At 40.8% G+C, this 27,877-nt stretch overlaps 1 protein-coding gene across 6 annotated transcripts in view; it reads left to right on the top strand.

Annotated features, from left to right (window-relative positions):
- LOC140204795 (trinucleotide repeat-containing gene 6B protein-like) overlaps window positions 1–27,877 on the top strand; it is a 210,621-nt gene that overhangs the window by 111,487 nt on the left and 71,257 nt on the right. The gene's annotated exons all lie outside the window — the stretch shown is intronic.

Here is a 27,877-nt window from a genome sequence, read left to right as displayed (position 1 = left end):
TTTTAAAATGGCATACTTGTCAGATTTCTTTGAGGGACAGTAAACTGATATTGTCAATTTCAAGAATTTTGGGGTGGGGGGGGCGAATACTTCTCTCTAAAACCTGTGCCAATCAACAAAGGGCAAACTGGCTTAATGAGCCAAGTAGTCTCCTATTAAATATTAGATATGTTGTAACATTAACTGAATTGTTGTGTATACAATTCAGTGTGAATTGCTGTATACATATGGATGTTTGTGTGATAAAAGATATTTGCAGGTTAAGAAAAGATTTGCCCCTTAAGGCTTTTCCACAGTGGCTGATCTGATAGTGACCTACATTTTGCATTACTAATCCACATTTGCTAAGGTTGTTGTAGCCGGTGGGGGGCGGTGGTAGAGGGGATAAGCTCCTGCTACCTATTAAATGCTGTCAATGGTATGCGTCTCAAATGGCCTCTGACAATCAAGGCCAGCTCCAGGACTTCACATTTCTACTGACAGAAGGGGCAAAGGCAAGATACTAGCACCTTAAAACCAGCTGCTTTGGACAGATGGGGCTCGTCAGCCATGGTTGTCAGTTCATGTAGAAGGAGAAAAATGATATCAAATGTGCTCTGCCTTGTAGCTATATCCACTCTTCAAGAAGGCTTTGGGTACCCACTCATGGGGAAAGCTTCGTGATTAAAACCCCAAGGAATCTGGAACTGGAGTCTTGAAGGCTGTCCTACATTAAGTTCAAAGCTGACTTGCAACTCCTGCGATATCACTGGTGCTAAACTGTATCGGTGGGCCATTCCTTTAGATTCATCAGGTGCGTGGTGCGTGCGAGCTTGCTACGTGGGCAGCAGCTTGCTCTTCATGTTGTACTACCTTGGCTTGCAGATAGCAGGGTCACAAAATCCTTGGTTGACCCCAACCAACATGGGCCTCAAGCCATGTTAAGGTTTCACACGTTGTTTAGCAAGACCCCTTAACTTTCAATAACTATTTTGTTTTTAAGGAAATGTTCCAAACATACAACTTTTGATATGGAAAATTTTGCCCTTATCTGTCATAAAGTGATGGTCATTTATTTTTAAACAGTGACTCCTAGCTCTAGATTTTTCTGTAAGTGGAAATATCTCTACATTTTCATGCTATAAAGCCCCTTCACATAAACAGTAGTCATAGACAATTAATCACTGCAGCTGAAGAAAGGCTGATGTCTAATCAAGTAAATTGTTAATGAAAACTAACCAGATACTGATTATAACATTTAAAAAAAGCCCGATGCTGGAAATCTGGAAAAGACAACATCCTTGAAATTCAGATCAGACAGCATCTGTGGAAGGTGAATCTATGTTGATGCTCAAGTCTGAGACCCTTTGTCAGAACAGGCATTTTTCAAATTGAAAAGAGTTTTTTTTATTTGTCTGCAGCATACAGTTTGGGAAACTGAGAGGAGAAAGAAATTTCAAACCACAACTCAGCACATCTGCCATTGGCAAATCTCAGCCTTAATATCAACTAATATATGAAGAACTGATATCAATATTTATATCAATGATCTGGATGGATAATGTGGTAAATTGGATCAGCAAGTTTGCTGATGATACCAAGATTGGAGGTGTAGTAGACAGTGAGGAAGGTTTTCAGAGCCTGCAGAGGGACTTGGACCAGCTGGAAAAATGGGCTGAAAAATGGCAGATGGAGTTTAATACTGACAAGTGTGAGGTATTGCATGTTGGAAGGACAAACCAATGTAGAACATACAGGGTTAATGGTAAGGCACTGAGGAGTGCAGTGGAACAGAGGGATCTGGGAATACAGATACAAAATTCCCTAAAAGTGTCGTCACAGGTAGATAGAGTCGTAAAGAGAGCTTTTGGTACATTGGCCTTTATTAATCAAAGTATTGAGTATAAGAGCTGGAATGTTATGATGAGGTTGTATAAGGCATTGGTGAGGCCGAATCTGGAGTATTGTGTTCAGTTTTGGTCACCAAATTACAGGAAGGATATAAATAAGAATGAAAGAGTGCAGAGAAGGTTTACAAGGATGTTGCCGGGACTTGAGAAACTCAGTTACAGAGAAAGGTTGAATAGGTTAGGACTTTATTCCCTGGAGCGTAGAAGAATGAGGGGAGATTTGATAGAGGTATATAAAATTATGATGGGTATATATAGAGTGAATGCAAGCAGGCTTGTTCCACTGAGGCAAGGGGAGAAAAAAAACTAGAGGGCATGGATTAAGGGTGATGGGGGAAAAGTTTAAAGGGAACATTGGGGGGGGCTTCTTCACACAGAGAGTGGTGGGAGTATGGAATGAGCTGCCAGACGAGGTGGTAAATGCGGGTTCTTTTTTAACATATAAGAATAAATTGGACAGATACATGGATGGGAGGTGTATGGAGGGATACGGTCCGTGTGCAGGTCAGTGGGACTAGGCAGAAAATGGTTCGGCACAGCCAAGAAGGGCCAAAGGGCCTGTTTCTGTGCTGTAGTTTCTATGGTTCTATGATGCTGTAAAATATTTTGTATAACTCCATTGCTATGAGTTGGGTTTCGTGCTGCAACCCTAGTGAAATCAAATTAAATAACTGCTTTGGCAGTGCCTGCCACGTCCCCCTGGTGTGCTTCCTCCTGTATCTTCCATGGTCCCCTCTCCTCTCCTGTCAGATTCCTCCTTTAGCCCTTTTTTTTTTCTCTTATCACCTCCCAACTTACTTTATCTCACCTCCCCACCCACCCATTTTCCCCTTCACCTATCACCTGCCAGCTTGTACTACTGCTGTTTTCCCCCCACTCCCACCTCCTTATTTTGGCTTCTTCACCCCTTCCTTTTCAGTCCTGAGGAAGGGCCTTGGACTGAAACGTTGACTGTTTATTCTTTATAGATGCTGGCCGACCTGCTGAGTTCCCCCAGTATTTTGTGGGCATTGGTCTGGATTTCCAGTATCTGCAGAATCTTTTGTGTTTGTGGAGATGTTTGTGCTGAAATTGCTATTTTTGTATAACTGTTGTGGAGTTTGTAGAGTCATTGTTTACTTAATAAACACAAATTATTTCTAACGTGGACACTCTTAATGATGGAGTGATCCCCATATATTGACAACTGCTTTGTTGCACTTCTGTATGTATAGTCATTTAGTGAAAGATAATCATGAGAATATTTTTCAAAACTGATTTTGATATACTGTTGCATACAACAGTATTATGATTCTATAAATTGCAGAAACTGATTTCATTGTTGGCATGTTGCTGGGTAAATTGTATAGTCTGTAATATGCAGTATCTTTGCCTCTTAATTCACCTTTGATGCTCTTAACTCCCACCACCATCAGTAATAGACCAACTATTATTACTCCTGTCTGTTTTAAGAGTTTATAATGTTTGTTCAAATATATCTCAAGGACATTATTGCACTAGATGTTGTTGCATCTCTAGTAGATACTTTTCAAAAAAAAAACACACTTACATTTGCAGTAATATTGAACCATTAGTGATGGTGAATTTTTTTTGATGGTCAGAGTTAATCGTAGTTATGCTTAAATGTTTTAGATTTGTTTAATCATTTTGGTCCACTTTCTTCACTGTCTAGTCCACTTGTTCAGGGTCCAAGTCTTTGGAGACTAGTCTGTGTTTTATATCTTCTTTTGTCTTAACGAAAATACTTTCATCAATAAGTTTCTCCATTTTATTGAACCTTTTAAGCAAATAGTTGGAATTTTGGCAGATAACAATTGGTTATTTTAATTTGGCTATTTGCAATTTATATACATAGACTTTTTATAGAGTCTAAGAAATTAAGGTGCAGTGTCATCTTGTCTCAACCTTCGCATTTGTATTGGTGCAGCAATTTATTTATTATTCCCCCCCCTCCCCCCACAGAACTGGATCAGCTGAGTTCGGCTTGCTATATATAGCTTGCTTTCCTTCAAAGTGCATTCACTTTATGTTCTAATAGTCCGACAGAGTAATAGTGGTGGAGCAAAATGTGTTCCAGAAATTTGCCCACTAAATTAAACCATCTAGTCCCAATTCATTTTGGGGGTTTAGGAAGAACCTTCATTTTGGAGAGGCTTACTTCTATGAAGGCAAATTGACTTTCACAATAGAATGAGGGAAATCTGCATTCTCTAGAGTAAATTTTCCGCTTTTACAAAGTAGAAGCTCAAAACATCAACTGTTTATTTTCCTCCATAAACGGTGCCTGACCCGCTAAGTTCCTCCAGCACTTCATGTATATTGCTCAGGATTTTCAGCATCTGCAGTCTCTCTTATGGCTAGGCCAAAGAGGTCATGAGTTTAATTCATGGTTTGAACCTCAGCAGTTGATCTTAGCTGAGGTTATCCAGAGGTGGCCTCAGACAATCTCGGTGGTTACCATGAGGATAACCCACAAGGTAGTCAATATGGAGTGGAATACATTGGAAGTTGCACTAATTTCCCCTCTCTTCTCCTTCACCCCCTTGCAATCTTTGTATGTTTGCATGTGATGTGCGGTGTTATTCATTCTCTATGGCAGGACGGTGTGACTTTCTGTAATTCTGGATTCTTTCATAATGAGTATTACAGCTTTTTTTTATGAAAACACAAGTGAAAAGCATAAAAATGAGTTTCAACAGCATGAAATGCAGTTGATGTTCACTCTGAGCTCAGACATTTTTTGTCTGTGCAGACCAACTCACTGAATTGCAGTGCTCCATTTTGAATTTCTTTATTTTTAGGGAAACATTATCATTTTGATTTTCTTGAAGGATTTGTAACTCATCACTTTCCTGATGCTTCAGACATTTATTAAAAGGAATTAATTATCCTGCACTGAGTTATGGGCACCCCAGTTAAACACATTTTCTGGGTACCATTGCATAATACCATAAGATATAGGAGCACAATTAGGCCATTCTACCCATCGAATCTGTGCTGTCATTTCATCATGGTGAATTTATTTTTCCTCTCAATCCCATTCTCTTGCCTTCTGCCTGTAACCTTTGACATCCTTATTTACCAAGACACTATCAACCTTTGCTTTAAATATAACCAGTGACTTGGCTACACGGCAGTCTGTGGTAGTGCCATCCACAGATTTTTCACCCTCTCACTAAAATTCTTCCTCATCTCTGTTCTAAAGGGATTTCCATCTCTTCTGAGGCTATGTCCCTGGTCATAGACTCCCCTACGACAGGAAACATCCACTCTATATAGGCCTTTCAATATTCGATAGGTTTCAGTGAGACCCCCACTCTTATTCCAGCGAGTACAGGCCCAGAGTCGTCAAATGTTTATTAACCCTTTTGTACCTGGGATCATTCTCATGAACCTCCGCTGGGCTGTCTCCAATGACAGCACATCCCTTCTTCGATAAGGGGCAGTCTGACTAATACCTTATAAAGCCACAGCATGGTGTCCTTTTATATATTAGTCTTCTCGAAGATCCTGAAGAAAAATCAAAAATAAATACACAAATACTGTTGTAATGTGAGCATTATAAAAGTAAGTAATACTGATTAGGATAATGGTAATATAGCAATATTTTCACTAAAAAGCTGTTTGTAAAGAGTGATTGTTTCCGGGTTGCAGGGGTTTAGTTCCATTCTTTCTGCCCAGTGCGCATGTGTGTAGTTCCCCCACCATGCACCGCATTTTCAGCGTAGCCTGTGCTGCATCAAAGTGACCAATCAGATTAGATAAGAGTTCAGACTGTTGCAAACATCAATATACGGCAGTGGTCCCCAACCTCTGGGCCGCGAAGCATGCAGTGGTGCAGCCGTAGTCGGGATGCACACAGCACATCTTTAAGGAAAGAAGCCGAAATAAACAGGCCCGGCACGTAAATGTCAGCTCAGATCAGAGGCGACGCAATCACTCGTGATATCCTGATAGCATAACAGAGGCTCCACGAAAGAAGACGAAAACATACAAATTCCATCCAGAATGGGAAGAAGAATTTCTATTTACCTTGGTGAAAGACAAGTGTGTATGTATGTTGTACCGCCAAACAGAAGCACTGACTAAAAGAGGCAACACCAACCACCAGGAATTTTAAGACACCTACCCCCCAAAGAGCGCAATTCGTGCCTGGAAAGTTGAGCTGAAATCGGGGTTGAAGGCCCAGCAATTGTTCCACAAAACATGCTGCTCAAAATAAGGCTGCTATTGAAGCATCATTTCGTGTAAGTCACCTTTTGGCTGAACACAAGATGCCTTTTACAGATGGTGATTTATTCAAGGAAGCAATGGTCATTACCGCAGAGATTGTTTTTAATGACGTTATAAACAAAAGTGGCATCACAACCGCAATACATAATATACTGCTTGGCCCTGCAACAGTGACAAGGGGGTAGAGTCACCGTCAGAGGACGTGAATATTTTTCACTACAGTTCGATGAATCCCTGGATGAAATGCAAACAGCTCAGCTTGTTGTATTTGTTAGAATGGCTTTCCAGGATTTTACAACAAAGGAGGACTTCCTCACTCTTTTGCAATAAAGGAAAGAACGAGAGGTGAGGATATTTACAATGAATTTAAAAAAATATGTCCGTGAAAATGACATTCCCATTCATAAACTGGTGGCAATTACTACTGATGGGGCCGAGCAATGCATGGTGTGCGCGTTGGTTTTATACCGCTAAAAGTCAGTGCCTACTTCGGGTCAAATTATCTATGTGAAATTGCATTTTCACAGATGAAAATTATTAAATCTAAGTACAGGAGCTGATTTACTGACGGACCTCACTAGAGTTGCCAACTTTCTCACTCCCAAATAAGGGACAAAAGTAGCAGTCAAATCCCAGGACGTTTGTGTTTACCCTGAGAAAGACTACCATGACCATGAAGTCTTGCATGGGCACCTGTGTGCGCATGCGCGTACGTGCCGATTTTTTTTTTACCCCACAAATTGGTTTTGGCTTAATTTTCATTATTTCTACTTTATATAGGCTGAGTATTTATCATATTCCTGCTTTTACTATATGTTAGTGTTATTTTAGGTTTTATGTGTTATTTGGTATGATTTGGTAGGTTTTTTTGGGTCTGGGAACGCTCAAAAAATTTTTTCCATATAAATTAATGATAATTGCTTCGGCGTAAGGCATTTTGGCACGAAAGGTTTCATAGGAATGTTCTACCTTAGTGGGGGGAGTACGGGACGGTTGGCAACCCTACACCTCACAGACGGTCTCAGACTGGCTGTCTGTAGTTATGAGCCAAATTTCAGGGAACTAGCAGAATCTATATTCAGCCCCAGTCACCACACTGAGTGCAACAGTCAATTTTTATTCATTTATTTTTCGTGTTGAAATAAAATTAAATAATGAAACTTAGAATTCAAGGTGTGAAGTATTGTAATATTCTTAAAGAAAGACAGCTATGGCCTGTTTGATATGCTAGTTACAGTGTTTTCTTGTTTGAATTAATTTGAAAGTTTGACAAAAGTATTTTGTGTAATTCAAATACAATTCGCCCAAATAAAAGGCCTCAAATTGGAAGTACAATCTGAGCTGTGTTTTCCCTAAACGATTTAGTAGGTAGATCTTGCCTTTCACTGAGGTCGAGGTAGGGAATCTTGGGCTTAAAAGGTTTGCTGACCACTACTGTACACCATGGTGCTAGGAACTTGGTATGAACATCTGTTGCCTTTGCTGCTGTGTTGGGAACCTGGTGCAAACCCCAGCACTCCCTGTTCCTGCAAGCCTTTTCCTCTGTTGGCATTCTGATTCTTTCCAGGGCTTTGAATGAAAAAAAGCTCCTTGTAAGAGCAGTGGGCCATGGTCAGCAATGCGGCCACTAAACACTAAGATACAGAGCACAGGGATAACCCTGGTTGACATCTAAGTGTAAACCAATGATGTCTGGCAGTTCCTCCATGTATTGCCTGTTACTGTATAGAAATACTGCAGCCAAACAAGGGAGGATACAGCGACTTCCACTGCATCCAAAACGTGGTGATGAAGCAAACTGTAGAACTCAGGTGGGTTGTTAGAACATAGAGCAGGTGCTGCCAGTCCCCAACTTTGGCCTGCGCTCCCTGTGCCAGGCAGGTTGTGACCTTGAATCTTGCAGTCCATTGCCTGTGCTGCCTGCCTACCTAACACTAGTTCATGCAGGTTGTCTTTCCACACTGAGCTATAGAGTAATTGTTTGCTACAGGAGCAGCAGCAGCACAGGCAGGTATTTGAACCAGCATCCTAGCACAGCAGCATGAAATAACAGATCCCTTCATGTTTCTTTTAATGCTGATTCTATTAACATTGCTTTCATGGGCATGCACCCTGAGTACTAAGTAAGGTACCAATGTATTAGAACTACCCAATCATTCATTCATTCTTTCAAGGTTAATATTCTTGATGCATAAATAGCCAATAATTAATGCTTTTCATATTGGAAGATCAAACTTATTCTTTGATAAGGGGCATTCTATGTAAAACAGTGCCTCCTTTAAAATAGACTGAGGAGGCTCCTAAGTGTCCATTAAAGGCTTATCCATCGATAAGCCTTTAATGGTGTAGCCTCCAACCTAATGGTATGAATATCAATTTCTTGTGAACAGAATCCTTCTCTCCCCTCCCCCCCCCCCCCCCCCCCCACTCTATTCCCCTATTCCCCGCTCTGGCCTGTTACCGCTCCTCACCTGCCTAGTACTTCCCCCGGGTCATTTCCTTTCCTTTCTCCTATTGTCCATTCTCCTCTATTAGATTCTTTCTTCAGCACCTGACCTTTCACACCCACCTGGCTTTACCTATCACTTTCTGGCTAGCCTCTTTTCCTTCACCACCACTCCCCCACCTTTTAGTTCAGCTCTCCCACCCCTCACCGTTTTTCTGTCAGTTCTAAAGAAGGGTCTCATGAAATATTCATTTCCATAGATGCTGCCTGACCCGAGTTCCTCCAGCATTTTGTGTGTGTTGCTTTATCCATTGATAATTCAGTTTTTAAAAAATAATGTATTATATAACAAAAAAAACACAACATAATTCCTTTGGAAAGAATTTGACTTTTCCATCTGTTTCTATTACTTGCTGCTATATGGTTTCCAAATGTGTAAATGTGTTAATTGAAGTATAGCTTTGGTGTACCCATATCCAGGAGAGTTGCTATCTTTTGATAACACACTATGGATCAAGACAGCATGGTATTCTTCAATCAGATGGGTTTGGCTGGTTGGCACACAGCATTTAATTTCTTCTAATGCATTACTTACGACATTTGTCAAATCTCTGCTTGTTTAACATGGGAGCTCATTAATTAATTATATAGGAAGTTGGAGTTCTAAACCTGAACCATTCAGTTCATAATACAGCCTTTGGTAAATGCACGGCTCTTATTATATTGGACCATGGATCCCGTGTTAAGTACAGGCATAACGGGTTTCTGTAGAAATTTTTCAATCTTAGAGTTCTACAGCGTGGAAACTGATCTTTTGGCCCACTGTATCTGTGCCAGCCACCAAGCACCTATCAATTGTGATCCCATTTCCTGCACTTCAACCGTTCACATTGTGTGCCATAGTTTTAAATACTCATCTACATACAGTTGCAAGAAAAAATTTGTGCACCCTTCACTATTACCTGGTTTTCTGCATTAATTACTCATAAAATGTCGATCTTCATCTAAGTCACAATAATAGACAAATACAATCTGCCTAAACTAATAACCCACAATCAATTGTACTACTTCTTGTCAATACTGAGTACAGCATTTAAACAATCACAGTCTAGGTTCAAAAAAAGTATGTGAACCTTTGGGGTAATGCTTTCTACAAAAGCTATTTGGAGTCAGGTGTTCCAGTCGATGATATTGGAGGTGTGGATTGTAGAAGTGTTTTGTCCTATTAAAAAAAGACACACAAAATTAGGTTACTGACAAGGCCTGCTCTTCTCAAGAAAGATCTGTTTATGTGCATCATGTGTCGATCAAAACAATTTTCAGAAGACCTTGGAAGAAAAATTGTAGAGATGCATGAAGCTGGAAAAGGCTACAAAAGCATCTCTAAAAGACCCGAGTGTTCATCAGTCCATAGTCAGAAAAATTGTATACAAATGGAGGAAACTCAGTACTGTTGCTATTGGCCCTAGAAGTGGGCATCCTGCAAAGATCACACCAAGAGCACAACGTGCAATGCTGAAGGAGGTGTAAAAGAACCCATGGGTAACAGTGAAAGACCTGTAGAAATTTCCAGAACTTTCTAAAGTCTCTATTCATGTGCCCACTAAGAAAAACACTGAATAAGATTGGTGTTCATGGAAGGACATGACAGAGGAAACCACTGCTCTCCAATAAAAAAAATTCTGCAAGTCTCAAGTTTGCAGAAGATGTCCCACAATGCTTCCAGGACAATGTTCTGTGAACAGATGAGACAAAAGTTGAACAACTTCTAGAAATGCACACTGCTACGCTGTAGGTAAAAGTGTACTGCACACCAACACCAAAACTTCATCCTGTGAAGCATGATGGAAGGAGCATCATGGTTTTATGCTTCTTTGCTCCCTCAGGACCTGGACAGCCGGCAATCATTGAGGGAATCAACAAATTCAAAATTGTATCAAGCCATTTTACAGGAGAATGGTAGGATCGCGGTCTGTTGTCTGAAGCTTAATAGAAGTTGGATGATGTAATAAGATAATTATCCGAAATGTGAGTAAATCAACAGAATGGTTTAAAAAGAAGAAAATTTGTTTTGGAATGGCCAAGTCAGAGTGCAGATCTTGATCCAATTGAGATGCTGTGGCGTGACCTGAAGAGGGCTGTTCATACAAGGTATCCCAGAAATATTGATGAACTGAAACAGTTTTGTGTGGAGTAATGGTCTAAACTTCCTCCTTGCTGTTGTGCAGGTCTGATCGACAGCTACAGGAACAGTTTGATGGACGTTATTGCTGTTAAAGGAGTTTCTACTAGTTATTAAATACAAGGATTCACATACCTTTTTCCAGCTTGGACTGTGAATGAATTGAACAATGTGTTCAATAAAGACATGAAAAGTTCAATTGATTGTATTATTAGTTAGACAGATTGTGTTTGTCAATTATTGTGATTTAGATGAAGATCAGACTACATTTTATGAGTAATGCAGAAAAATGGGTAATTGCAAAGGGTTCACTAACTTTTTCTTGCAATTGTAAATCTTCAATGTTTCATGAGAGTCCATCACACCTTTTGGGCACTGTGTTCCAGGAATCAGCCGCACTGTGGCCGGTGGGGGGGTGCGGGGGGAGAAGAATTCTCAAGTCCATACTAAATTCCCTATCCATCACCACCACCATCATCATCATCCTCTGGCTGTGGTCACCTATAATAAGGGAAAATTTTCTCACTCTCAGTCTATGTCCTTCATAATTTTGTATGTGTCAATCAGGTCCTGTCTTACCATTTTCCATTCCAAGGAAGTTAAACCTAGCCTATCCCAGTCTTTCCTCATAGTTCAAATGTTCCATCACATGCTACGTCCTGGTGAATCTCCTCTGCACTCTCTCCCATGCAGTTACATTTCCTATATGTGGCAATCAAAATTGTACATGGTTCTCTAACGCTGGCCTACTTAATGTTTTATTTGTTGTCCCGTAAGCTCATTGCTCTTATTCTGTGCACTAGACAGTGAAGGTATACGTCTCATATGCTGCCTTAATCACCTTCTACCTGTGTAATATCTTCAGGAACTTCTGGAGATGTAAACCAAGTTCCCTCAATTTGTCAGTACTTCCAAGGGTCTTGTCATTCATGAGAATATCCTATTTGTAATGTTCCTCTCAAAACACATCACTTTACATTTTTTAGATCAACTTCTGTCTGCCACTTCTCTTTGCATCTTACTGATTGATCAATATCATTGTTTCTGCAGATTATTCTTCTCTCTACCATTAACAGCTCCAGTAGTTGTGTTTTGTGTATCTAGAAACTTAATCGTATTCATAATCTAGACTGTTTAAAATGTGTACGACACTGCAAGTATCCTGCATTGATCCCTGTAGTTGTTACTGGTTACGGACTTCCAATTGCAACCCTCTGCCTCCTATCAGCAAGCCAGTTTTGGGTCCATTTTGCCAAATCGATCCTTAATTTTTCAGAACTTTCTCCCACATGGGACCCTGTCAAAATCGAAAATCCATGTGGACTATATCAATTTCACCACACTTATTGACTCTTATTCATCTACTCAATATTCAGTCAGTTTAATTAAACAGGTTATCCCCTTAATCAAATCGTTGATTAATTCCTGTCCCTCCAAGGAGGATCAGCATCTCGTATTCCATCTAGGAAACTTCCAACCTGATGGCATGATTATCAATTTCTCCTGGTAATTTTTTTTACCCCTCCCTTTCCCTCTACGTTTCCCTACTTTGGTCTCTCACTTCTTCTCCTAACTTGCCTAGCACCTCTTCCTGATGCCCCCCCTCCTTTTTCCCATGGTCCACTCTCGTCTCCTATTAAATTCCTTCTCGAGCCTTTACCTTTCGCACCTATCTGGCTTCACCTATCGCTTCACCTATCACTTCATTCCCTTCCCCCCAACCTTTTTATTCTAGCATCTTCCCCTTTATTTTCTAGTCCTGATACAAGGTCTCAGGCTGAAACGTTGACTCTATTGATTTTCATAGATGCTGCCTGACCTGCTGTGTTCCTCCAACATTTTGTTATTCCTCTGAATCTTTTCCTGCACTTTATTTGGCTTTGTTATTATTTTCCCGTATGCTATAATGCACTGATGTGATGAAATGGCTTGTATAGATACCATGCAAAATGAAGTTTTTCACTGTAGCTCACTCAGTATATGTGACAATAATCAATAAATAAATCGGTACTGAGACTCATTGCCTAGTAATTACCTGGCTTGTGGAGAAAACTACTAACTTTGCTGTTCTCAATCATTTTGTATCTCTGTGGGCAGAGAAGATTTGGAAATTTCTGTCCGAGCCTCAACAGTCTCCTCCCTAGAATGCATCTCATCTGTGCCTGGGATGAATCACCTTTAAGCCAACTAGGACAATTAATAATTCATCCTTCTCTATTGTAGTTTGTTCTAGAAAGCCCTCCCCACCTTTGAGCACATTTACTACATGTAGTTCTGCCATCAGAAAGCTGCTGCCACCATCAAGAGCCCTCCCACCATCCAGACCATGCTCTCTTTTCACTTCTACCGTCGCGCAGGAAATATAGAAGCCTAGGATCTAATGCCACTAGGTTCAAGAACAATTATTACCCTTCAACCATCGGGCTTTGAACCAGTGTGGATAACTTTACTCACCTCAATGCTGAACTGATTCTGCAACCTGCTGACTTGCTTTATAGATCTCTACAACTCATGTCCTCAGTACTTTTGTTTATTTGCACAATTTGTCTTCTGCACTTTAGGTGTTTGTTAATCTTGATGTATAGAAGAAGAAGAAATCCCTTAACTCTGAGTGGAGTCATCGAGACGCCGTCATGACAGCGTTTTTTTAGCAGGCTTTCTTATTTTTACGAGACCGAGTTGCTAGCTCGACGCTCAACCCAGCACGGATGGAAAGCGTGCAAGGGAGCCGACTGGTTTCAAACCTGGGAGCTTTGGCTCCGAAGTCCAGCGCTGATGCCCCTACGCCACCCGCCGGCAGTCCTGATGTATAGCTTTTTTGTAAATTCTGTTTTTTTGTAAATGCCTACAAGAAAATGAATCTCAAGGTAGTATATGGTAACATATACTGTAGGTGCTTTGATAATAAATTTTCCTTTGACTAGTCTCTGAATTCTCCAACTACAATGTCCTTCTCATTAAATACAGATATGGAATATTTATTTATGATCTTACCCATCACCTCTGGCCTCCTGCACAGATTGCCACTGCATTATATTTTTTACAATTACATAGATCAAAAGGTCCATGCAGGCTTTTGGGGGAAAGCATTGTCATGTGTCCTGCCTTCTCCTCTCCCTCAATTCTCTCCACCCTTGCAACTCATTCTTTTCTGTATATTACTTCAACTCTCCTGTGATTTCTTTACTTATTAAGCCACACTAAGGAATAATTTACTGTAGCCAATTAACCTTTTAGCATGTCTTTGGGATGTGAAAAAAAAACTCAAAGCATCCAGAAGAAACCTGATCATGGAGAGAACTCAGCACAGTTAGCACTCCTAGGCCCCTGGAGTTGTGAGTTAAACTGCGGCACACTGTGTGCCTCTTTGCTGTAAGAATTGATTATATAGTGTTGCATTTTCGATAGAGCTGCGATAGCAGGTGAGATCAGGGATCAGTTTAACCTCAATGTTCTCTACTCATGGGCAATCGCCAGGTATTAGTGGGTATGTTGGTACTGCCTCGGATGAATGAAGCTGTTTGAAAATGTAAAATATTGCTCGCTGAAGTACAGAAGAGAATCTTTGCTTTCCTTCATATATTCAGTGACTGAAGTGCTTTTGCTTTTGTTGTAACTTAAGTTAAAAACAAGTGTGTTACTTACTGTTTTTCTTTGCCATTCAGGGATCTGCTAACTTGAGACAGAACCCAAAGAATAAAATATTGAATCTGATTTGCAATCTTGATAAACGAATAAGGCTAGGAACTTGACAAGTTTTCAAAGACTGTTAGGAGCAAGATTTATTTTCATTAAGTATTTTCTGCTAAGATTTAAGTTGATAACAATTTTCATGCTATGATCATGTCAACTGTAAAAATCACCCAAAGGCTAATTTTAGATTCAGCTCCTTGCAACTCAAGATGTGTTTTGAGCCTATAAGTTTTATGTTGTGCAAAATATACTGCTGAGTATCATAGAAAAATGTCTTAAATTTTGTGAGCATAATTTTTTAGCAACACCTCATTGAAATACTTTGTCATTCTAATGAAGTGGGGGAATAAGGTCATTTGAATAATTTTCTTAAAAGAGCAAGTTTAAAAATTTAAGGGTGTATTTGTTCGTACTGTATGTTTGCATGGAGAAGTTGATCAGCCAAATTTCAAGAATCAGTGTGAGTTTCAAATTTGAGGTATATTAAGCTTTGGTCAGGCTTGGGGTACTCAGCTTTATTTCCAAAGAATTCTGGCAGTTAGAACAGGCCATCCCCTCTGACCTAGATTTGGATTGCTGTCTTTGTAACAGACATTGAACTAATGTGCTGGCTCATTCACTTTTATTATTCAGCATATTAAATCTAGTAGCCACCTCAACATTACAGTTTGACTTTCCAGTGCCATTGCATGCTTTAAGTTCATTGTTTTGAGAATTATTCTATGAAGCTGAAAATACTGGAAACTCGGGCACATCAAGAAGAATCTAAAGAAAAGAGAAACGGAATAAAAGTTTTAGTTTCTGAAAACGTTGAGTTCGATAAAGTCCAGAGGCTACAAATTCAACAATTTTGCATAGCTTGCCAGTTCTATGGTTATTGTTTAAATATTTTATCAGTTCTTCTCATCACAAATCTGTCTATTCTGGTGATTTTGTACAGCTCTGACTTGTATCTCCCAGTTTTATACATGTTTAGTTTGCTTTCTCTTTCTCTCGCTATTGTTAGAAGCCCATTAACCAGATGGGTATGTCAACAGTTTGTGATTGATAGCCTCACCCTGTAGGACGGGCTCCCAACTTGGGGTCCACAGACCCCTCAGTTAATGGTAAGGGTCCACGGCATAAAAGGTTGGGAACCCCGCTCTAGGAGATACAACATTTGCCCCATGCATTTATGCCATAACCTTGCTGTAACTTTTTTTCTCTTAGGAAGTTGCAAAACATTATACCTGAAACATTTCTTCTTTCCATTGCTGCTCTCAGTATTTTCTGTATTTATTTTGGATTTTCAGGATCTGCCTATTTATTTTTTAATATGTGATATTTGTATGGATAATTGGTCCATTGATCAGACAATGTATAAATAGATATGAACTCTCAACAATTGTCCCAAAAAATCTGCAGTCATACTGCGAAAAGAAACTTGTAAATAATAAATTCTCTAGCAGTGTACTCGATGTGCAAAGAAGAACATTATTAAAATCCCATTGTACCTTTTGCTTCCCACCAAAGTGGTGTGTGCTTGATTATGTACTTGTACATGGAACACAGCAATCTTTCCTACAGTGGAGTGGAATGCAGCCTGTGTTTGTCCATAAAATAATTCCTAAGAAAATATCATTTTCAGAGGTCAGGGGAGAGCAGATAATGTCCATGACTGCAGATTTGGACAGTTCACCAACAATGTGAAAGTTTATCTCAAAGCTCGAACACCCAAATGTAGATTTAACATTCTGATGAATAAAGAATTCCTTTCACAACAACCTTTTAATGTCTAAAAACACCCAACTTCTGAAATGCCTATTTAGGTATAACTCTTGAGGCTGGTTTTGCAATGTTCATGCATGTTATTGTTGAGCTTAACAATCAATGGCTTATTTCCTGCTGACCTGCCACAAGTGCTTAATACAAGCAAATATACTGATAAATATTATGGCGTTGTTATGAACATAATACAAAAATACTGTTTCCTTTGTTCAGCAATTTTCTTTCACATCTCTCCTGAAGGAATCAAGTTCTTGGTTCCATTCTGATATGCAGATGATAATCATTTGTTCAGAAGATAATTTGCCTAAAATGACACAGTCAAACTTGATACAGTTTTTTTCATGTGTGCACAATTTCAACAGGGATGATGAGGCAGGAGAGGCAACATGCACTTTTTTTTTCTCATTTCCTGACAGGACAGTACCACTGCCAAATGTGTCTCTCTAAATGCTGTAATTCAGCAGAGATGCATCAATCCTACAAAGTGGATGGACAGGGTAGTCAAAATTTTATTCAGTCAAGTGAATGCAGTAACAGATTTTTTCTATTAATTATATTTTACTGAAATCAGTGACAACATTGGTAATTTTTTGTCTGAGTCAAGATGCCCCATTATCGTTAGACCTACCTTAGCTGTGTGTGGAATGTTTGCTCACTTCATGTGGTAGAAGAAGAATGAAAGCCAGGTTGAAAGTATTAATTCTACATTTGATGGATTGTCAAGTGTTGTTTTGCTATCATCTGTTCAACTACTCAGTGCTTAAATGTTTAAACTGTTCAGCGGAGATGCAGTGTTTTGTATCATTTGTTTTTGTTCCGTAGGCTATCTGTTTCTATGATTCATTCCTGCTGTTTGGTTTTGGTCAGTCTGGATGAGCTGTTGTTAACCTGCTCTGCCAAATCATGTTAACCTGTTGCTTCTGATTTTGACAATTCTTATGTGCGTTTACGTTCTTCAGTTCTCAGCATAAAAACAAACATGAGTTGGAATATCTAGAAAGCTTTCCAGGTAGTTTAGGGAAAATTTTGTTGAACCAAAGGAAAAGATTGGAATGGTTACCAGAAACTTGAGAGAAGAGTGAGGAACAGAAGATTTTAGCAGCAAATTCTAATGAATTTAGTACCCGTGTTTGAAGGCAACAACATTAGTGTTGAATTACGCAGAAGTGCTTGTAAACTAGGAAAGTTTATAATGGTGGTTAGGACTAAAAAGGGTTGTAAAGGTGGTGAGGAGATGTAAAACAAGTTCAAAATTTATTATTGAAATACAGATATGTCACCATATACAACCCTGAGATTTGTTTTCTTGTAGGCATACTCAATAAATCCATAAGAGAATAATTAACAGAATCGGAAGACCACAATCTGTGCGGATTGGTGATAACATTGTGCGGATTGGTGATAACATGTCCTCCTCACTGATGATCAACACTGGCGCACCTCGGGGATGTGTGCTTAGCCCACTGCTCTACTCTTTATATACACAATACTATGTTGCTAGGCATAGCTCAAATGCCATCTATACATTTGCTGACGATACAACCATTGATGGTAGAATCTCAGGTGGTGACAAGGGGGCATACAGGAGTGAGGTATGCCAACTAATGGAGTGGTGCTGCAGCAACAACCTGGCACTCAACATTAGAAAGATGAAAGAGCTGATTGTAGACTTCAGGAAGGGTAAGACGATGGAACACCTATCAATCTTCATAAGTGAAGAGAGTGAGCAGTTTCAAGTTCCTGGGTGTCAAGATCCCTCGGAGGATCTAACCTGGTCCCAACATAGTGATTTAGTTATAAAGAAGGCAAGACAGTGGCTATACTTATTGTGAGTTTGGCATGTCAACAAATACACTAAAAATCTTCTATAGTTGTACCGTGGAGAGCATTCTGACAGGCTGCATCACTGTCTGGTATGGAGGGGCTACGGCACAGGACTGAAAGAAGCTGCAGAAGGTTGTAAATCTAGTCAGTTCCATCTTCATAGTCATAGTCATACTTTATTGATCCCGAGGGAAATTGGTTTTTGTTACAGTTGCACCATAAATAATAAATAGTCATAGCACCATAAATAGTTAAATAGTAATATGTAAATTATGCCAGGAAATAAGTCCAGGACCAGCCTATGGGCTCAGGGCATCTGACCCTCCAAGGGAGGAGTTGTAAAGTTTGATGGCCACAGGCAGGAATGACTTCCTATGACGCTCTGTGCTGCATCTCGGTGGAATGAGTCTCCGGCTGAATGTACTCCTGTGCCCACCCAGTACAGTATGTAGTGGATGGCAGACATTGTCCGAGATGGCATGCAACTTGGATAGCATCCTCTTCAGACACCACTGTGAGAGGGTCCAGTTCCTTCCCCACAACATCACTGGCCTTACGAATGAGTTTGTTGATTCTGTTGGTGTCTGCTACCCTCACTCTGCTGCCCCAGCACACAACAGCAAACATGGTCGTACTGGCCACCACAGATTCGTAGAACATCCTCAGCATTGTCCGGCAGATGTTAAAGGACCTCAGTCTCCTCAGGAAATAGAGACGGCTCTGACCCTTGTAGACAGCCTCAGTGTTCTTTGACCAGTCCAGTTTATTGTCAATTCATATCCCCAGGTATTTGTAATCCTCCACCATGTCCACCCTGACCCCCTGGATGGAAACGGGGGTCACCGGTACCTTAGCTCTCCTCAGGTCTACCACCAGCTCCTTAGTCTTTTTCACATTAAGCTGCAGATAATTCTGCTCACACCATGTGACAAAGTTTCCTACCGTAGCCCTGTACTCAGCCTCATCTCCCTTGCTGGTGCATCCAACTATGTAACTTAGGTACTAGCCTACCAAGTACCTAGGACATCTTCAGGGAGCAATGTCTCAGAAAGGCAGCGTCCATTTTTAAGGACCTCCAGCACCCAGGGCATGCCCTTTTCCCACTGTTACCATCAGGTAGGAGGTACAGAATCCTGAAGGCACACACTCAGCGATTCAGGAACAGCTTCTTCCCCTCTGCCACCTGATTCCTAAATGGACACTACCTCACTTTTAAAAAATACACAGTATTTCTGTTTTTGCACATTTTTTATCTATTCAATATAATTGATTTACTTGTTTATTTATTATTATTTTTATTTTATTATTTCTGCTTGATTATGTATTGCATTGAACTGCTGCTGCTAAGTTAACAAATTTCACATCACATGCCGGTGATGATAAATCTGATTCTGATCAGTGATAAAGACCTTGGGCATTCAACCAGTGTGCAAAAGACACAAACTGTACAAATACAAAAAGAAAGATAATAAATTAAGCAAAAAATATCAAGAATATTAGCTGGAGGTCTTGAAAGTGAATTCATTGGTTGCAGGAACATTTCAAATGATGGCACGAGTTAAGTTAATCTCTTTGGTTCAAGAGCCTAATGGGTGGAAGGGTAATAACTATTCTTGAACCAGGTGGTGTGAGTCCTGAGAGTCCTGTACCTTCCTGATAGCAGCATAGAAAAGAGAGGTGGAGGTTCCTGATGATGGATGCTGCTTTCCTGCAACAATGTTTCATTTAAATGTGCTTAGTGGCGGGGAGGACTTTACCCATGATGCACTGGGCTGTATGCACCACTTTTTGTAGGATTTTCCATTCAAAGGCATTGGTATTACAGCCAGTCAATATACTCTCCACTACACATATATAGAAGTTTGTCAAGGTTTTAGTTGTCATAACAAATCTTTCAACATGTTTGTTGAATTTGCTTTTTTATTCTCCTCATGTTGTCCAGTTTCTGGACAAGTAGCATCCTGTACTGAGAGCTCAAATAATGTTAGTCCTTATAAGTCCACCTTTGGATCTCTGCCTTTCAATATCATTTTGCTTTATTTGGAGAATAATAATCCTGATAGCATTTTAAAAATGATTGTAAGTATGTGCAACTGCTTGTTTTCTCAGACAATGGCCTACTATGTTGGAGGCCAAGCAAAGAAGTGCTTTTCAGCACAGTCTAAACCGGGGAACCATGAGATAGAGTAGTACTGGTTTCATAGCATCAACATAAGCGCAGTCACAGTGGATTTCAGTTAATTGGGAAACATCGGGACCAGTACATTTTAACCCAACTAAGAGGCTGAAGTTTTATGGAAATAGTTAAAAAGGTATTTTACAAAGACAAACTGCTGTTTAAATGAGTAACAATGAAATACAGAACAAACGAGAACACTATTAATACACTGCTATAGTTATCACCAGAGAAGTTCATCTTCTCTATACTGGCAGATTCTTTTGACTGACGGTAAATGAACAGAATTAGCACAGACACCTAATGTAGATAATTGCCTGCCTTAATACAATGTTATCTACGATTGCATCCTCCAAATCTTCATTTTCATTGTTACATTCAGGATGATTGTTGATACCTTCAAGTACTTAGTTCCTAACTTAGACCTAAAGTAGTAAATCGTTTCATTTTCAATTGCAGTTGTTTCAAGCCTAAAAGCTTGAAACTCAGAGCAAAACAATTCTGAACTGTCTAACTGCTTATTCTCGCCAACTATCAGTGACAAAATCACTGCTTTATGAACATGTGCACAAACCTGATGCTATTTAAACACTGTTTATTCTAAGCATGGTGTAGCCATAGAAGTGCACACATCTGATGCTAGTTAGAAACTGACAACAGTCTCCTTCCAAATAAGTGGCATAGCATCCCAAATAAACAAAGAGACTGCAGCATTGATTCAAGGCAACATCCCCTTCTGCTAGACCAATAACTTCCATTACAACCCATGTTGCAAAGCATATTTTTTTCCCCAAAATTAAGAATACTATAATGTTAGAGGCATTTCATTTGGGCTGAAATAAGAGGAAGTACTTGAATACCTCCACTTCTGTTTCTCTTGCTTCATCAGGCCATATATTAGGTTTACCCTTTCTCACAGTTTTTGTAAGTTATGTCAGAAATTTCTATGACTGCAGTAACCTAATCTATATATAGTCCAATGTCAAAATAATGGAATTAGCAAGCCAAAACAGTAATTTCACAATGTAAAATCTTCATTGGTACGAACATTTCTATATAACCATCCAACTACAAATTGCTTAATTAAAATAGGTCTTCCTAGTCTGAGTAGAATTCTTGACAAAGCCTTAAGGCAAAATTGTAAAAACTCTTAGACACTCTTGTTAGGTGATCTGCAGTAGAAAAATATCTGGCATATTGAAGTTTGATGTCTCGCTTTTTTAAAAACCAAAACCATTTGAATGCCAGCGCAACAATCTTCTTGGATAGTTACCACATATCAGGTTGATGTGCTTCCAGCCCTGTCCTATTGGTTCTGAAATGGCTGATGAAGCCAGTGTGAAACTTGGAGACTTTGCCTCCACAGAATGGGGCAAGAGCTACTTGAAGGGTGATGTATTCTTTCTGCTGTTTCACTGGGCTTTTGCACACTCTGGCAAATGAGATTGATCTCCCTCTATCTCAGTCTGCATGCTCCTTAGCTGTTTTGAATGTTTATAGCTCAGGATTCCCACGAGCTTGGTGCAGCTTTACTCTTTCTTCAAAGTGGCTTTGAGAACATCATGGAAAGTTTTCCTCTGTTCACTTCATGTTTTTTTACCGTGATGGAAATCAGAATGTGATACATTTCTTGAGTGTGCTGTAGTTAGTGCAAACAAACATGAGCTGTCTATTGGAAACGACAGTGGGTATTCAAGATGTTGGCCTGGGAGAAAATGCTATCTATCAGTATGCTTATTCTGTCAGTTGATCTGGAGTACTTTCTGGAGATGGATTGTTCGTGTCAGTGCTTTGAGAACTTCCAGGTATCAAAAGCGTGGAAAAAAAACAGATTTCACAGTTGATGATGGCTCATGGTTTTTTTTTGGCTGTGTGAAGCCTTGACCTTTTTTAAAAAAAAATATTAATTTTCCTGACCACAAGAGGCTGTGTGTGTTTTTTTAATATAGTTAATTGCGGATTTGTGTTTTGCAATCTTTGGAACGTGGGCTGGATATCCAAAGGAGGTGCAAGGTGCTCCTTCCCTCCACTGGGTTGTAGGTCACCCTTGAGTAATGTTTGGCACCTTCAGGGTCATGTGAAGCCATGGGAACAGGTCGTGGATTGTTGTATGAGCAGCTGGTGCATATCACAAGTCCAGGGTGTACAGCTGCTAATGCCAGGCAGACAGTCTGAAGAGTCTTGGTAATGGCTGGGGTAACCTGTCTTGTAAAGACACTGCACAGAAGAAGGCAATGGCAAACCACTTCTGTAGAAAAATTAATCAAGAACAATCATGGTCATGGAAAGACCATGAACACCCACGTCATATGACAGCACATAACGAATGAACAATTCTCCTAATTGTGTGGATAAATGATGTTCAGTAGAGGATGTTGCTCCTGTATTTCTTTGGAGAGTTAAAGCACATGAATATTATGACTGTAGACTGAATTCCCACTGCAATTTATAGTTGTTAGGCATGGTCTGTCCAGTAGTGATAGTTACCTGTCATATCATGGGTGATGCAGATGACCTTGTAATTTCTCATTTGATTAATGTTATAATTCTAACAGGTACTTATGAGATGTGCTTCTCTGGTAAAATTGAGTGGTGATCTGACTAAACTTGTAAGCATTGTGTCAGGAAGTGGATTGTTGGACTTAGCTTTCTCTGCTTTTGACGTGCCTTTTCATTTCTCAACTCTTGAGAAATGGGCAGAGATTTAATTTAAGATCAGCATAGACTTCCTGTGATTGGGTTTAATGTGCTGGTTCAGTGTTAGGTTGAGTGATAGAGTAGTTGAACGTAGAAACAGACCCTTCTACCTATCTAGTCAATGCCAGCCTGGTCTTCTGCCTAACCCCATCTAACTGCACCTGGTCCAAAGCCGTTCGTACTCTTCTCAGCCATGTATCCATCCAAAGTTCTTTTAAATGTCACATTTGAATCCACATCTACCACTTCTGCTGGCAGCTCATTTCACACTCACACCACCTTCTGACTGAAGAAGTTTCCCCTTAGCTTCCCCTCAAATATTTTATCATTCACCCTTAACCTGTAACCGTTAGTTCTGGTCTCCCCCAAATTAAGGAAAAGGCGCCTACATGCATTCACCCTATCGATACCTCTTGAACTGGAAAATGGTGCGATGTTCAAACCCTACAGGGAGATGACAGACTACCTCATTTTTGATGGCAAAACTAGTCTTTTGAGAACAGTATTTCCCTTCCATTTTGCCCCCTCAAAAAGTACACTAACCACTTCAGTTTGTGCGCTGGTCATCTGCCCATTGTGCCTTACTCAAGCTGGCAGTGTCAGTGTTAAAGCACCCATATGCCTGTTCTACATTTGAAGTCTGTTCAGCGCTGAGTTGAGTGAAGCTAGTCCAGGAGCCAGATGGCTGTGTGTGGCTTGATTGTGAGTTCAGGACAATGTCCGTAACTCTCACTCACTCAAAGTAGTGAAAAGACCAAGTCAAGTTTGAAGAAATAAGTTTTTGATCATTTTTGCATCCTGGGTCATAACTGCTGAGGAAAAGGAGTGTTACTTGGGGTACTTTGATAATGTTTAATGTATCATAAGTATCTTGCTTCTGCTGCACAACTTCAGAAACCATCCAGGTTTACTAGTATGACATTTCATCTTCAGCACCATGCATTCATGGAACTTCTGAGTTTGAAGGTCAACTTGTACTGAATTAAGGTCTGTTTTCTGCTTGGAGTAACACTCTCTTGCATCAGTTTAAGACTTCCTAAATTAATTTTGCTCATATCCACTAGAAACAGAAAGCAGTCCGTCTTTTTGTAAATCTTAGCTGGATTGGGATAGGGCATATGGAGGTGGAAGAACAATAACTCATTGTATATTATTCTGAAACTTTCTGTGCATAGTCAACAAAATGTCCATTTTGTATGTTTTTTTTCCCAGAAGTGTTTAGATGTTACATTAGAGATGAAGGCTTTTTAAAAGATTTGCTAATGTATCCCCTGTAGTGTTGCTTCTGTGAGCTGGAAGCTGCTTAACAGCTTAGGCTAGCAACAATCTTGCCCAACCAAACAACCGAGGTTCTTGAATACAGTATTGGAGAAAGTTCAACGAATCACTTGTAGTCACGGACAGAATCCTAAACTTGACAGTTGAAAGTCAAATAGTTTTAGAAATGCTAAGCAGTCACAGCAAATTGGATTGTAGTAGTTATGCCTTTGATATAATTAAAGGACAGGATTTCAATGAGTATGTTCATTTTTTTTTTAAACCTTGTAGCTCAATGCCTTGAAGCTGAATGGGGATTTCACAGCATAATACCAGCTCACATTTGCTAAGCAGTCACAATAACAGCAATGTCTTGATGACCTGTATCACTAGACATAATATACTTATCAGAAAGCATGTTTTGATGGTAAAGGGGATTAGAACTGAGCTATGTATATCTTCCTTCAAATTGTAAGTTTCTCTCCCTCTAGTGTGACCCCTGAATAGCGACCAATTTAGGTCATTTACTTAGAACACCTTTAGGAATTGTGAGATGATGGAAGTTGCTGCTTTGGGAACCAAAATAATAAAGCTTGGAGTAAGTTAAATAATAGGATGCATTTTGGCTATGATTGATCTTTGAGTGGACAAGTTTAATGTAGAACTTCTGGGGGGGAAAATGAGTTAATAAATGTGTTTGTATTTTTGTTTTAATTCTTAGAACAATTTAAATTGCATAATATAATTACTTAAAAAAATTTGGTTAGGGAATTCAAAGTATTTTAAGGAATGAGGCAATCAAAATAATCTATAGATTGGAATTGGCCAGTGGACCATAGGTTGTCTGTCAGTGAATTAGAACCTCCTGAACAATTTGTGAAATAAATGATTCTGCTCTAATTCAGCAATGGTTCTAACAATAGAGTACTTATTATTTTACTGCCTGCAACACTGCTGGTGTTTTAAGGCAGCAGTGAAGGTCCTCCAACCTTGGCCATGAAACCAATTTTGGTCTTGGTCTTGGCAGTATTCAGGGCTTCCTTCATTGTACCAGTAGCTTTCTCTTGTTTTTTACTACTGTCAGCCATACAAGTCCTGGGTGGAGATTCAGGAATACCATCACACACAGACATAGAAGGACTCTACAAAAGATTTTGTTTGACCAGTCAGAGTGTTCACCCCGAGCTGAACTCCCAAACCTGGAGAACCGGTGAACCACTCTTAGCCTGGCCTCAACCCTTTGACCTGTGTGGTTAGCCTACCAAGAGCCAAAGCATAAAGCCGTGATTCCAGCCAGCATAGTTCTCTGGGTCATTGAGACATGCAAACCTCCAAACCACAAAGGGTTGTGGTTGTCTTGAAGGATAGAAGAGTACATCATAAGGAAATGCGCTTTGGTATTTGTCTGTTCCAAGCATGAAAGTAACTGAAACTAATTCTTTTGCCTGCACATGATCCATATCCCTCCATTTCCAGTTCTCCCAGTGGCCACACATCTTAATTCCACATCCCATTCCCATTCTGACATGTCTATCCACGGCCTCCTCTACTGTAAAGATGAAGCCACACTCAGGTTGGAGGAACAACACCTTATATTCCGTCTGGGTAGCCTCCAACCTGATGGCATGAACATCGACTTCTCTAACTTCTGCTAATGCCCCACCTCCCGCTCGTACCCCATCTGTTACTTATTTTTATACACACATTCTTTCTCTCAATCTCCCTTTTTCTTCCCCTGGGTCCCCCCTCTTCCCCCCCCCCCCCCCCCCCCGCCCCGGTCGTTCTTCCCGGACCTCCTGTCCCATGATCCTCCTCTCGTATCCCTTTTGCCAATCACCTGTCCAGCTCTTGGTTCCATTCCCCCCCCCCCCCCCCCGTCTTCTATCATTTTTGGATCTCCCCCTCCCCCTCCAACTTTCAAATCTCTTACTCACTCTTCCTTCAGTTAGTCCTGACGAAGGGTCTCGGCCTGAAACGTCGACTGAAACTCTTCCAATAGATGCTGCCTGGCCTGCTGTGTTCACCAGCAACTTTGATGTGTGTTGCTTGAATTTCCAGCATCTGCAGAATTCCTGTTGTTTCCCTCCATTTCCTGTGTTTTCCATGTGCCTATCTAAAAACCTGAATGCCACTATAATATCTGCTTCCACTACTACCCCTGGTAGTGTGTTCTAGGGACCTACCACACCCAATTTCTCAAAACAATTAACAAAATAAAACAAAACACATCAAAGTTGCTGGTGAACGCAGCAGGCCAGGCAGCATCTCTAGGAAGAGGTACAGTCGACGTTTCAGGCCGAGACCCTTCGTCAGGACTAACTGAAGAAAGAGTTAGTAAGAGATTTGAAAGAGGGAGGGGGAGATCCAAAATGATAGGAGAAGACAGGAGGGGGAGGGATGGAGCCAAGAGCTGGACAGGTGATTGGCAAAGGGGATATGAGAGGATCATGGGACAGGAGGTCTGGAGAGAAAGACAAAGGGGGGGGGGAGAGAACCAGAGGATGGGCAAGGGGTATAGTCAGAGGGACAGAGTGAGAGAAAGAATGTGTGTATAAAAATAAATAACGGATGGGGTACGAAGGGGAGGTGGGGCATTAGCGGAAGTTAGAGAGGTCGATGTTCACGCCATCAGGTTGGAGGCTACCCAGACGGAATATAAGGTGTTGTTCTTCCAACCTGAGTGTGGCTTCATCTTTACAGTAGAGGAGGCCGTGGAGAGACATGTCAGAATGGGAATGGGATGTGGAATTAAAATGTGTGGCCACTGGGAGATCCTGCTTTCTCTGGCGGACAGAGCGTAAGTGTTCAGCGAAGCGGTCTCCCAGTCTCCGTCGGGTCTCGCCAATATATATAGAAGGCCACATCGGGAGCACCGGACGCAGTATATCACCCCAGCCGACTCACAGATGAAGTGTTGCCTCACCTGGAAGGACTGCTTGGGGCCCTGAATGGTGGTAAGGGAGGAAGTGTAAGGGCATGTGAGGCACTTGTTCCGCTTACAAGGATAAGTGCCAGGAGGAGATCAGTGGGGGGGGGGGATGGGGGGTACAAATGGACAAGGGAGTCGCGTAGGGAGCGATCCCTGCGGAAAGCAGAGGTGGTGGGGGGGGAAGGAAAGATGTGCTTAGTGGTGGGATCCCGTTGGAGGTGGCGGAAGTTACGGAGTGGCCAGTTCTCCCAGTGGCCACACATTTTAATTCCACATCCCGTTTCTCCCAGTGGCCACACATTTTAATTCCACATCCCATTTCTCCCAGTGGCCACACATTTTAATTCCACATCCCATTCCCATTCTGACATGTCTATCCACGGCCTCCTCTACTGTAAAGATGAAGCCACACTCAGGTTGGAGGAACAACACCTTATATTCCGTCTGGGTAGTCTCCAAACTGATGGCGTGAACATCGACTAATCTAACTTCCGCTAATGCCCCACCTCCCCCTCATACCCCATCCGTTACTTAATTTTATACATACATTCTTTTTCTCACTCTCCTTTTTCTCCCTCTGTCCCTCTGACTATACCCCTTGCCCATCCTCTGGGTCCCCCCCCCCATCCCCCCCCCCCATCTTTCTCCCCGGACCTCCTGTCCCATGATCCTCTCATATCCCCTTTGCCAATTACCTGTCCAGCTCTTGGCTCCATCCCTCCCCCTCCTGTCTTCTCCCATCATTTTGGATCTCCCCTTCCCCCTCCCACTTTCAAATCTCTTA

Source organism: Mobula birostris, chromosome 11 (genome assembly GCF_030028105.1).
Source record: "Mobula birostris isolate sMobBir1 chromosome 11, sMobBir1.hap1, whole genome shotgun sequence".
Taxonomy (NCBI): domain Eukaryota; kingdom Metazoa; phylum Chordata; class Chondrichthyes; order Myliobatiformes; family Myliobatidae; genus Mobula; species Mobula birostris.
Note: the sequence above shows the minus strand (reverse complement) of the source record. Positions and strands in the feature narration are given on the sequence as shown.